Genomic DNA, 13,973 nt, shown 5'->3' on the forward strand with positions numbered 1-13,973 from the left:
TACATCCCCATACAATAATCATAATACTGTAATTAAAAAATTATAACTTTGAAGGTACAGTGCATGTTTTTCCATTGGACAGCTATTATTAAAAAAACACTATCTCCATCGTGCGGACAAAAGGTGTACTGCTAATTTTGCCTTAGAAATTCACAGTAAAGTAACACGAAAATCTAACAGTATAAACAATTATCTATCCATATTTAAAATTTTAACAAAACATATTTTATAAAATAATTACACCTATTAAGCAAATTAGATTAATTACTATTATGATAAAAAACACATATTTTACTCAAACTTGTGTGATAGGAAATATGTATTTTCTTATTTTGGGACAATTTTGAACCCATTTTTCCCTTTAATTCATAATTTTATCTCGCTAAAGTACCAGATGGACAAATATTATATTTTCAAAAGCCAAACGATAAAACTATTTACGTGCACATCCAAAATAAATCTATCCTTTTTCTATACCGTTTATCCTGCGCTGACCAGATGTATGAAGGGAAGGAGGCATTCTATATGCAATATTCAGCTCATCTGAACACACACACAAGGGAAGGAACCCTTGGCCAAAAAAACACAACAGATGGCCACTGTTGTTTATGCCGTTGCGCCATAACGGACGTCCGCCAAGCATTATGGTGAATAAGCACTTCACATTCAGTTTAAGTGTACGTGCACCACATTGTCCAGTCGGGGATCCAGAAAGTATATTATTTAATAATGTATTCAGTGACTATTCACTATCATGGCATTTTGTAGAAGGTCAATATTTTCTTCCAATTTTGCTGTTATTACCTTTCAACACTAGAGGGCCATCAGCTACAAGTCTGGATAGTACAGTGAGAACACTGAGATTGTGAACAAAAATGGCCACTAAACTTAACCACAAACTGAGTGAAATATGTCACCGAAAATGTAGACAAAAATACCAGGAAAAGTGTTCAAAATTATCTTATATTATCATTATTATTATTATTATGAAAACCTAATGTGCTAGAAAAATCCCCAGAAAAAGTCACCAGAAAAAGTCCCAAAAATGTCAACATAAATTGTAAACCAAAAAATATCACTAACTTGTTAACAAAATATCATCACCCGAAAACCACCAAATCACCTACAAAAAATGCAAGAAATAAATCACCAAAACCTGTTCAAAATGAACAAAAAAATGATCAGCTAAGATATTTAACTAATAATTGTTGACGACTATCACCCAAAATTGTGAACAAAAACATGTCAACGAAAAATCTCACTAATAAACAGTCACCAAAAAATGTGACCAAGTCAGTACAACCAAAATCAATCTTTAATAAGCAAGCTTTTTGTACCGCTTGTCAACAAATTCAGCTCTAAACCGATGCACTTTTCTTATCTAAGAGCTTTATTGTACAGCAGATTTTGTGCTTACCCACAAGCTCCTTTTTATGCTGCTCGTTTGTCAAGGACTTAACGTGGCAATAAAATGTTTCATTGGCGTCGTCCCGCTACCAACCGCTCTTGTGTGGACATCAATTTTTATGTTATACAATATATGTTTATATGACCGCAGGCGACATGTGACATTGTTTGATGATTACCGCACGCCTAATTACGTAATGCCAACTCCCCAGGGCCTCATACATATGTGTGTCATCTCATCATGTCACGTTATGTTGATTAATGTTATCTTATGTAATGGGCATTCTGTAACATGCCCACAAGCCACATTGTGTAGGTCTGCAATTGTTATTAAAAAATCAAATAATATTATTATGTAGATTACAATACATTACAAAATAGTAATTGTACATGAGTCCAAAGCCTGCCCCTTAAACTTGTCAGCCAAAATTGTGACCAAAAATGAACCAAAAATGGTAAATAAGGAATTGGACGGGAAAAAGTCCCTTAAAGCGGTGACAGAAAGAAATAACCAGCACCAATGTCTGGAAAAATTGTGACCCCCCCCCCAAAATTTCTTTAAAAATTGTGATTAAAAGTCACCCGAAGATGTAAACAAAAAATATCTTTTATCGCCACACTAAATCTCAAAAAGTTCTTCAAAAGCGAAGCACTTTAAATCAGTCTGTGTGAAACAAAAGCCAAGCAAGTGCTACTTTGATAGTGGCGTGAATGTGATTACGATTTAAAACAGGCCAAGACCGAGTGGTCTGACTCTTTCTTCAAAACATGGACATGTCTCAACTGTGACTTTTCATTCTTTCACTGTAAATCCACAGCCGTTTTTTTAAGAAATGGCATGAATAGTCTTACTTTCCTCAGAGGAAGAATCTAAGCATTGTAGCAAGCAATTAACCTTCAAAAAAAAAACAAGAAAGAAAGAAAAGCTCATTGGCGGCGGGTTCAGAGTAAATCAATGCTGTTTCATTTCCAGACAGAGATAATGGATCAAGGCAGACATACTGTCTGACAGCATAAATGTTTTCTTTTTTTTTTTTTAGTGTAATTCCGCTTCGGCGAGACCCCCCCACTTACTTGATCTGTCCTGTCTACAACACAGAAGGAGATATGAGCAGGAAGTACTTTGACTAAGTGAGAGTGGACCTTTGACCGCAGCAGTCAGCTGCCCTTCGGATGAAATTTCACGAAAGTCTGAAGGGCTCAAAATTGTTCCGATTGCTGCTTTAGAAATCAGTGACCAAAGCAATGTCACCGAAATTGTGACCAAGATAATTTCACCAAAAATTCACCCCAAAAAATGTGACAAAAACATGTGATCAAAAATTGTTGCAGAACATTATGACCCAAAAGAGGTCACAAACTAAACTGAAACCAAACATTGTGACTAGGTGTGTGACACAAAAAATGGTTTAAATCGGAAAATCGTTTTTGATTTTAAAGATGGATGTCCCTTGAATCGAATTGTCCCACTTTAAATAGAGACACTGTACATATCAGTACGTGTGTGTGTGTATGCATATATGTATACAGTATATGTATATATATATATATATATATATATATATATATATATATATATATATATATATATATTAAAATGAGCCATCCTTGAATCGTATCTCATCCCATGTATCGCATTCCATGTTTGGAATCAGCTTCTATTGAAGAGATGCCCACTCCTAATTGTGGCCGAGAATTGTAACCAAACCTTGTCACCCCAAAAAAAATGACCAACAATTTCCTGGCAAGACAGCTCATACTGTACTGCACACTCCTTTGCAATATAAAAGTCGATACTTTTTGCTAATGGGAATAATGGTGTCCTCTGCCAGTCAATTAAGCACATGGCTGCAGAGAAGTGAGAGAAAAATAGAATGATGATAAGAAGGCTGACTATCTGTTGGAGTGTGACATTTTCCTGCAGGATGGGGCGTGTGGAGCTGAAGTAGCCTTTTTGGAGTGTCTGTGCCATCATTTGCATGCAGTCAAGCGTGATATTTATAGTCTCTTGCAGATAGGACCAAGCCTTTCTAAACACTGTCTGTCCCGTCTGGATTCCACCGCCACCTGAATTCTAAATATCGGATCCTATCACAACCTGAGTCGGAATGAAAGCAAGGAAGAGCAATAACCCAAGTTTTGGGAACATTACGTTTATTCAAATAGTGAACGCCACTGGAATGGAAGCTGTACCCCAATCAATTGCCCGGTGAAGTAGTACTTGAATAAATAAACACCACACCTCAAATAGAGGGCTTTATTTTGCACTTAGGAAATAACAGGTGGCACATAGATGGTTTATTCTGGTTGATTCTGCCATGTGTCATGAACTTTTTGTACCACAGCGCACACAAAATAAATTGTCCAAAATAACAGTCACAATGTCACCTACAAAATATTGTCATCCCAAAAGGTTTGCAACCAATGTGTCCAATTAGCAACACCGGTGTCTTCAAACAGTCAGTCGACCTATTTAACGGGTGACAAGTAGTTAGTCACTGTGTTTGCACGATGTCGTGCGTACCACACTGAACATGAAAAGATGTTTATTTTATGAAGAAATATCATCAAAAAATGTAATCATTATCATCAAAAATCACTTTGTCAGAATCCCCAAATTTACTCAATGAAAAAAAATCTTGAGGTACAGTACAGTATTGGACATAAAATGAAGCCTAGTTGATCGGCATCCCTTCTGCACTTCCACAGAGTGTGCTGCAGGAGGCGCTGTCGTGCCGATGTGTGGCCGGAGTACGCATGCACAAAAAGGGGAGGCGCCTGATCCCGAGTAAAGTGTCTTCTACGCGCGGTCCCACTAGTCTTCCTCCAGTCTTCATCAGCGCATCTCCGTCACGCCGTCTGTGACCCGCAACACGGACGAACGCATTCACCTTTTCTCGACCCTCCTCCGAGCCTACTTGGACAACAATGCACCAGCTGCCCGTCTTCTTTGCCGGATAAGGACCGCGTCGGAAGGGAGGACGGACCGACTGACGGACGGAGGAACGGAACCGGAGCCGCTGCTGGTGCTGCTTGTCGGCCGGGGCGAGGAAGCGAGGACCAGCGGAGCAGCGAGCAGCCCCGGGAGGTAAGCCGCCCCGCGTCCGCCCCGCGTCCGCCTCTCGGTGCTCTTGTGTTGGCCACCAGCGAGTCTGACACTTCATGTCATGACATCAATGAATGGATTTAAACGTTGTGCGCAGGCGCTGATGCTGATGACAAAACAACGTGTATATTATTATTATTATTATTATTATTATTATTATTATTTGTAATAATAATAATATTTTTTATTCGCATGCAGCTGGAACATACATTAATGGGATTTTATGGAAGTTGTAATAACTCCGTGTTTTATTGCATTTTGAATTAATCTTCAAGTAGTAATGATTAACCGTAATGGGGATTTACCGTTATTGGCCAAGCACAGTGGTCATGTTGCATTGTAACAATGCTGAATTGATGTAAACAATGAAGGGACATCTCATTTTTTTTACACATTCTACTTCCAAAACACTACAATAATGCTCATTTGTGTGCTGTTTATTGAATGCGTTTAGCCTGCTTTGTATCATATTCATGCCATAGCTGCACGAGAGGGTTACAAGATTAGGGACTTGACCTCTAACCCCGATAGTAAACATATTATTCGATAATTCATGTTTTGTATTGTAGGTGTAGGTGGAGCCACTTCATGACTGCATCTATATTTAGTCGCCGCTCGACTCGGCCAAGTCAGCACTAGGCGTCATGTTGATTCCAGTGATGGTATTATCATAATCTGGCCTCCATATTTAGCATGATTTATCAACCCACGCCGCCCCCTTATTTTTTGCGGATGCTTTTACGAGCTGGGTGACGCATCATCGCGGACATGCACTGTATGTCACTGTACTGGAGTAGATTTTTCAGCTCTACTTCATTTATTGACTTTTCTGAATACTTTTTGATTAACTGCTTACATTTATTTGAAAACTAGATACTCCACAAAATAGTTCTGTTCCTTTTTTCAACCTTTGCAGATGATCATGACATAAAAAGAAAAGCCTTTAACATCTCGCTTTCATCATCTTAACAAACTCTTATTTAAGGGACTTCCAGGCATGGGTGATGGAATAAATACGAACTGACTAAGAAGTGTAACATGCGTGAATGAATCTCCACACACTTACCTTCGTGGCTGACTGGCTTCTTCTGCACCGAAGCACAACCGATCAATTTTTAACAAAAAAGGATTACTCAATTGTATGTAACCTAACACTTTGCATTTGTTATTTTGCTAAATAAATATATAAATAAATACATAAATAAATAAAGACTGATTGCGTGGAGACTGACCAAATAGAATTGGTTTGCGAAAAAATATAAAATGTTCATATTTGGACATTCTGGGTATTCTCAACAGTGACAATGTAAGGTGTTTTTTTTTTTTTTTCACTAGCTCTTACACAACAACATGGGACATGAAATCTGATCCCTGATGTAAATGTTGTGTACAGATCATTTTTTCCTTTGTGCTAAACTATCCATTTCCTAATCCCTATACAAATTTATTTTTACTTTTGAATTTGAGTGTTAGTAGTTTTGCCACCTCTGCTGTATGTACAGTACATTACTTCCCTCTTTGTCACTGAGGATAATCCGTCCTCATCTGGTGTGAATCACGCCGGCACAGGGACTCGCCCTGGCCAGAGGAATTCATTTCGAGGTCCAACCGGAGACATTTATCCCATTAGCCGATGGCCCCCGTTGTCGCTTTTCTCAGTAAATTACAATACGGTCCGCCCGAGAGCGTTTGTGTTGTCGTTATTACCTCCACCAAGCACGAAAGTACGGAGAGGATGGATTTACGCGAAACTCTATGAAAGAACCGTGTAAAATCTGAAGGGAAATCGAGATAAAACTGGGATTTGTTTGCTATTTTGCCAATTTGGAACCACCCCAGAACGTGAATGGGACAGCTTTGTCTGTTTAATCCTATTGGTTTACGAACCAGGAAGTCAATAGCTACTAGTAAATATAGACAAACACTTCCTTTACGATTGTTAGTTTTGTATTTGTGAAATGTATTCGCTATTTTTGTGGTTTAAGATATAATGGAACTACCCCAGAAGGCTAATCGTACAGTTTCGTCCAATCGAGCCCTATCCCTCTAATCAATTATTTTGCAAACCAGTAAATTTAAATATGGTTAAATATGGACAAACAATGGATTTGATTCAGGTTTGCTTGTTTTCATGGTTTCTATTTTTTGGTTTAATTTACAATTCAACTGCCGCAGACCCCGAATGGTACGGTCCCGACCATTGACTCCGATTGTTTTACGAACCTGGAAAGTAAATAGTAAATAGTAAATCTGTCTCTGATTAATTTTGCTTGTTTTTGTGGATTTTTTTTCCCCCATCTTACTAACAATAGAAGCTTCCTCCTGCTGCTGAATGCAGTTGGTAGTGTCCTCCTGCCATTCTTAATGAACCAAGAAATAGCCTGCTAGCTAACATATGGACAGAGAAACCCTATGCTTTCTTGTTTCAAGTGTTCACTCGCCTCAAGACCAAATGGTACCGTACAGTGGCGTGCGTTAATGAGTTAAGATTGTGATTTGTGTTGTTTTTTAATGTAAGATTCCCAGGACACACATCTGTTTTTACAATGTAATAGCAATTTATTGACATTTTGCTGCCTCGTTATAATCAGAGTGCACTCCGTTGATTGGACAAACGTCTGTTTTGAGTGTTATGATTCTGGGCATCCTGCTGTGGTTAGTAAAAAAATGTGCGCAACGTGGTGCTGAAACTTAATGCGTTTTCTTGCATTGTCGCCGCTGGTTTGGCCTCAGGTTATGTGCTGTGGTTTGATAAAAATAAAAGAAGTGAAGCGGTGCCAGGGGGCCTCGTAAAACATGGAAGCGTGAGATGGACCGTGTGTATATTTCATGTGCGTGTGAGTTCACAATTCTCATGTTTGCTTCTGCATCGCAGCAAATATTAACAAATGTTTCAATTCTTTTTAATGCATAATCCATTGTAAGAGATGCAGCGAAAATGTTGCCTTTTATAAAGATCACTTATAAGACACACATTAATTTTTTTGCAAAATGATTGGCCTTTTATACTTTTTTTTACCTTTATTTTTTATAATTAATGGTATTATTCATATTTCTTACCTACATTTAAATTAAGATATTTATTGCCTTTTTGTGAATATAATATTGCTAGTAATTCATTTTTAACCTTTTTTAAGCTTTAAGATAAAAAATCCTTTATATATATATATATATATATATATATATATATATATATATATATATATATAGCAAAATTTAACTTTTTGGGTTATGAATTTATTTATTTTATTTATTTATGGTATTTTTTCAAATAGATTTTTAACTTTTTTTTTTTTTTTAACTTGTTTTTTTTTCTTTCTTTTTTCCATTTTTTTCCCCCCACCCATCTATAGCATGTATTTTCTTCATTTTTTAAATCTACCCGAAAACCCCTAAGAAACTTTTTTGGGTCGTAGAGTAGTTTTGGATAAAAAAAAAAACAAAAAGGCAAAAATTGTATTTGCATCAAGTACTGTATGTGCATATTATGACAGCAAAATATAGTGCACAGGGAAGTGAAACGATCTGATAAAATAAATGCTCTGCATATCATTGAAAAATAAAATGACTACATTGTTGTGCTCCGCTGCTTAATGAAACCAAATCATGCGTGTGATTTTCTTCACTGGGCACCTCTTGAGTCGTGAAGGGCGTCATTTCTTACTGCACTTCAGCGAGTGTGAAACATTAAGTGCGATACTTCAACATTAGTCCTTTTGTGATTGGATCTATTGCTTTAATGATTGAAACAATTGATTTTGTACAAGTAAGAGTCGAAAAAAGCAATTCAACAAAGTAAAAGAATGATTAAGTACTTCATTAGCATTAGCAATTTCCCCCCCCACCCCCTTTTTACACATAATGCTGCTGAAGTGGCGATGGCTTGAGTGAAATGTCAGGGGAAAAAAACGACGTGTGCACCTTTTTAGCCAGCAACTTAGCGCCCGCCTGCACTTAGCCTAATTGCTCCGTGCAGTGATCGCTTTAGCGGCGATCATTGATCACAACGCATTGTCCGATGCAGGCCTGTGTTGATTAGTGGCGTTGGATGGAAGTGGCTCGGGTTGGCCGTGACGTGAACCGCCTGCTAATAACTTGATTAAAGCCTTTTAGAAGCCAGACAACACTGATGGCTTCAATTGGATTGGGGATGTGTGTTTTTTTTTTCTTTGTAGTTTTTTTTGGGTTGTAGGATTGTTCAGGTTGATTCATTTGTAATAGGTTCGAACAATTATTCAACTTTAAATCGACATCGCAGTGCAGTTGAATGCAACGTTTACTTGCTCCTGTTTGGTAGAATTTTGTGAAGTTGTTATAGCGAGCGCTTAAAAGACTGCAAGTGAAAGTGTACCATGCTAGCCCTCACTGAACAACATTTCTAATTAGCGGTCCTTAGGGCTGGGATGCGAAGTCTTTTTCAGCGCTTTCCGATATGAATAAACTGTGACGCGTATTCTGTTCAAACTATACATGCCCATACTTTTACTCAAGTGCTTCAACTTGCCCGACTTGTTGGCATTGTGACAAGCCAAGATTCACCCCCTAATCTACATCTTCAGCATGCCTGCAGCTGAACAACCACATGCCGCTTCACCGTGTTTGCTTTGAAACTTCCACTAATTAACCTGAGTCCGCAGACCTCACAGCCCGACTGGGTTTATATTCAATTAACATTTCTTTAATGTATTCACGACCCCAATCATTCAGTGCCACTGTATAAATGTCCAGTGAGTTTGCAAATTCAGCGCCTGAAGCCTATTTTAATTAGCAATATGAAATTTGGTAGGCATGCCTATCATGTGTGGACCCACAAAAAAAGTCTCAGGAAGCCCTGCTTGAAAATGCCCAGCAAAACTTATTTGGGTTCACAGTTTAGTTTGGAATATATCATCCCTTTTCAAAGTGGTGAAACCATAAACTACTGCAAATGGAATACACTTACATAAATGTATTATTAACACTTCTCTTATTTAAAGGCTGCGTTTTGCAGAAATTCTTCTCCACTGCCTGTTTAAAATCATTATCATCTCCACAATGCCTGCTCAAGCTTCACACGGTTTGTTTCTCGGGGGCGAGCGTCCCGCTTTGAGGCCCAAGCTTGTCAAGCGCCATCAGAGAGGGTGGATGGTGAAGGGACGGGGTCCGGAGAGTCTCGGCGGGGGGGCCACTTAAGCCTGTTAGCCTCGTATGATGACACAGCGGGTCGGCCGCACACGCGGGCAGGTCGGTTGGGAAAACACGTCTATCTGCCGGGCACTTCGCCGTCAATGTCGGGACGCAACCTCCCGTGTGATGTTGCCGCTTATTTCAACTTTGCGCCTCATGTCATGCACTATTTAAGCTCTACTCGAGGTTTTAAAAAATGCAGCCTGCCTGCAGAACGACACGGATGTCTCATTGTAATAATTCATCGCTTTGCCCGCTTCATAAAATGAAACAGACTCAAGAACCCAAAACTGAACTGGAGTTGGCCATTTTGAATTGAAGCAGACAACAGGTTGACCATGTATTACGATTTTTAATTTTTTTTTAATTTTTGCCTTTTCATCGCATTTGTTGTGTTTGATAAAATGCAACGTGGAAAAAAGACGTCGAGTGCGGCGTAAGCTTCTTGCACTAGCCTCGGACCGCTTGTCTGCCATATGCTTGTCACTCGTGATGAAAAGCTAGCCTTCGATGTAACGCCGCATCGCTTGTCCTAATGAAGGCGATGGTTCAGGAAGAGCGTGTTTGGATTTGTCATTAGCAGCCGCACGCTACTTGAAGTAATCACTAAGGACAATTAATGACCCCGATGCTTTTGTGCTGCAGGTATTTACGCGGGCAAAAATCCACCGCCAGCATTAATTCATCAACAGCCGAGCGCGCGGCGGCTCGGCTGGGCCTCGGCCAATATTTCATGACGAAGGCAAGCGGGTTGTAAATAAGACGCGATTAGAAATGCGCACGCACACCTTGGCGCAAATATGATTTATGTATCCTCTTAAGTCAAGAGCCACAAATGCAAATGAGACGTGTTGCCCAGAGAAGCTTTTACGTGTTTATTCCTTCGCCGTAGACAAATGATTTAAGGCTGCCGAATGAGATGATAACGCGAAATGAAAACCTCGCTCGTAACTTGTTTATAACTGTGATTTAATCTTATTTTTACCTTATGGGATTAATAACATTTATCTATGCATATGCATATCAATGCTGGGCCACTTTTTATGTTCTATTAGACAGCCTCAACTAACACCAGGGAGAGCTAGAAAGCACCATGTAAATAATAAGCACCAAAAAGCACCCAAAAACAAAGTATAAGGTTCAACTTGAGTGTAAATGTAAGTGAGGAAGTACATTGTAAAATGTACTTATGTTTCAAGCCTTTAACATAATAGTTTTTTTTACATAAGCAAATGGCCAACGTTTTTTTTAAAAAGTGAAAAGTGTAAACATTTAAATGTAAAACCTGTTGAATATATAACTTCAAGTTGATGACATTAAACTTTAGTATTTGCTTCACTTTACATCAATGAGAAAAATTGACAAAAATTGGCAGATTTTTTTTAATTCATTGATTATTATTATTTATTTATTTTTTTACCAACCCATTACTGCTGATTACTAAAGAACATTAAAAACGTGTAGACAATTTTTTTTTTTTGCTGGCTTTGGGCTTTTGGTAGCTTTGGTGTCTTAAATGTCACAGAACACAATATCCTGTGGTTCTGATATTTTTGTAAGGTGATGTGCTGTGACATTTTTCTGATATAAAACAAGTGCTTTGGCTCAAGAACGGTAAACACTAGAGCAACGGATGAGTCTACGTTGCAAAACGGTTACTTATTCCCGTCTCCCATTTTTATTGTTCATATTCAGACACTCATAGCTAAACTTTGATGAGGAAAGTTGTGAAGTGTTAGGGCTTGCTCATTTTTTAAACACACACACACGTGATAAAGTGATCGTTACGGACGTCCACATGTGGTCATACACTTTACGACGTGTCCGGGCGGACGCGGGATATCGGATATTCGAGGCCGACAGGAGGAGGAATATTAAAAGGGGCGCGTCCACATTGGCACGGGATCCGAGTTGCGTCGCCGCCTTAATTGCCCTCCGCTGATTAAAAGTCGCCTTTTTTCACAGCATATTTCACAGTCCAGCGGCGGCTCGGGTCGATGTAACATTACGTGGATGATTTATGGCCCCCCTGCAAGGCCGTCCAAGCTGCTAAAGTTAGTTAAGCGACTTTGTTACTTGAGGTTTTGTTTATCGTGCATAGAGGAGGCAAAATATACATCTATATGGAGAAGTCAATGAGGTTGTTAATGATGCCCGCACTTAATGGAAGCATCTCTCATTTCATGGTGGCTACACTTTTTTTTTTCTTTCCCTCAGGCTCCTTAATTCTGCCGCTTGATAAGATTTTTGTCTCTCTATTTACCAGTGATGCTTCTCGCCGGTTTATTGTGTAAATTTCACGCATTTACAAACCCCAATTCCACTGAAGTTAGGCTGTTGTGTAAAAGGTACATAAAACAGAATAGAATGACTATTCTTTTTATTCAATTGAATGCACAACAAAGATCTATGGCGCCTCAGCCGAAACATATTACTGACAATTTCCTGCGGATTTGCCCAAAATGGTGACGCTTGGTGGAATTCCTGTAAGGAAAAAAATGTTTTTTTCGAATGTAAGTTTGTTTTACTTCAATTTAAGTTTTAAAGTCACCTATTTTGTTTCACTGTAGTTGCCAACTTGCCATAGTTTCGACCTTCTACTCGATACTGACAACAAAATAAATTACAGTGCTTAAAAAAAAAAAAAAAAAAAAAAAAAAATATATATATATATATATATATATATATATATATATATATTATTTTTAATTGCTTTATTAAACATATTATAACTGTTCGCCACCACTATTTTAGGGCCGTCAGATATTCTTATTTTTCTTATTCACATCGGCTTGAGCCCGCGTCCATGGTGCCTCAGCTGAAACATATTACCAATCCCTTGCGGATTTGCCCAAAATAGCGTGGAAATGGCGACGTTCGGTGGAATTCCTGTGCCGAAAAATGTCTTTTCGAGTGTAAGTATCGAATTACTAGTTGTTTTAGCATTTGGTATTTGCAGTCGAAGATTTGAAGGCAACTACGTGTTTTGTCGCAGTGTAGTTGTGGTACTTAGCGACTTTATACAGGTACTAGGTACGGACAAAATTCTTTTTTTTTTTTTTAATGACCAAGACCAATACCATCGAAAAGAGTTCGAATATAGGAATAAAACGTTTATTTTTTACCCAATATGCTAAGTATTAAGGCAGTTGTGACATTTTAAAGAATTCAAAAAATGTGACTGAGTGTGCGAAGCGCTGTTGCAGCTGTGCCGGTGCAAGTAAGAGAAATGAGAAACATTTTGAGTCGAGATAAGCATGTGGAAAGACTACGACTGCCATAAACCCCATCTAGTATGCACTGTGACCCCCGTCTGCCTGTTGTTTGTTTGGCTAGCGGATTTCCACACCATCGCTGGCAACGGATGGCTATCTAATTTGGCTGGACAGCTCTCCTGCATCTCTCCCCATTCACGATTAGGCGAAACCGATTTTGGCATCGTATTATTCTCTTCGTCATCATTCAAATTGGAAGTAACTTCGTCAGTATGTCCCCATATTTGCAAATACCTCCAAAGTAGGTGCGAAATGTCGATATAAAAAGCAAGCCAGCTTTCAGCACTTTTTGGGTGGTCAAAGATGAGTTATCCCCCCGTGCCTGCAATGTGTGTGTGTGTGTATGTATGTGTGTGTATATATATATTTATTTATTTATTTATTTATTTATTTCTTGAGGAATTGAACAATTTCGATGTAGCTTGTGAAACAAAAATAATTGGCAAAATGATTAGTGCCACTTAAAGGAAAGGAGTGAGTATTGAAGTTCACTCAACAGGTTAACAGGTCAGACCACAATGCATTGCAAGCAGGAAAACAATGTGGTGCAAGTACGATTATCAAAGCAATGCAGTAACTATACACCACGGAAATAATGAATTATATTAAATTCAATATATGTACAACAAAGGAAATAGGTTACGGGATAAGGGTGCACATTCGGACACGAAATTGACTATTAATGTAATTTTCTTATTTTATTTATGTATTTTTATCTCGGAGGAGTCCCTCCTCTTCTACGCTCAAGGCAACCCCAGTGTAGTCAACCCCGTGCACAAACATCATGTTTTCGTCAGCGAAATGGGTGTGCATCAGTGACGGACTGAGGACGTTCGTCAGTGCTGACCCGGTTAGTGCCAATTAAACTGATGAACGAAAACCCACTTCCATCTGTGTATAGTCAGGTGTTGTTTTTTTTTTTTTTGTAGTATCCCGTCATTTGTCAGCAAAATGGGTGTCCCTCAGTGACGGATTGACGGACCTTCCGTCAGCACAGACGGAATGCCCACCTCTGTTTG

At 38.7% G+C, this 13,973-nt stretch overlaps 1 protein-coding gene across 4 annotated transcripts in view; it reads left to right on the forward strand.

Moving 5' to 3' along the window:
* Positions 1-4,211: 4,211 nt before the first annotated feature.
* Positions 4,212-13,973, forward strand: part of klhl29 (kelch-like family member 29) — a 145,283-nt gene continuing 135,521 nt past the window's right edge. For 2 of the 4 annotated variants that reach the window (XM_086019341.1, XM_086019339.1), the window contains exon 1: positions 4,212-4,495. The gene's annotated coding sequence lies outside the window, so the exon portion shown is untranslated. Of the gene's footprint in view, positions 4,496-12,472; positions 12,595-13,973 lie in introns of those variants that run through there. The other 2 variants (XM_086019342.1, XM_086019340.1) reach the window with 1 other exon arrangement.

This window comes from Filicampus tigris, chromosome 20 (assembly GCF_054856515.1).
Source record: "Filicampus tigris isolate MCC_2025a chromosome 20, RoL_Ftig_1.0, whole genome shotgun sequence".
NCBI lineage: Eukaryota > Metazoa > Chordata > Actinopteri > Syngnathiformes > Syngnathidae > Filicampus > Filicampus tigris.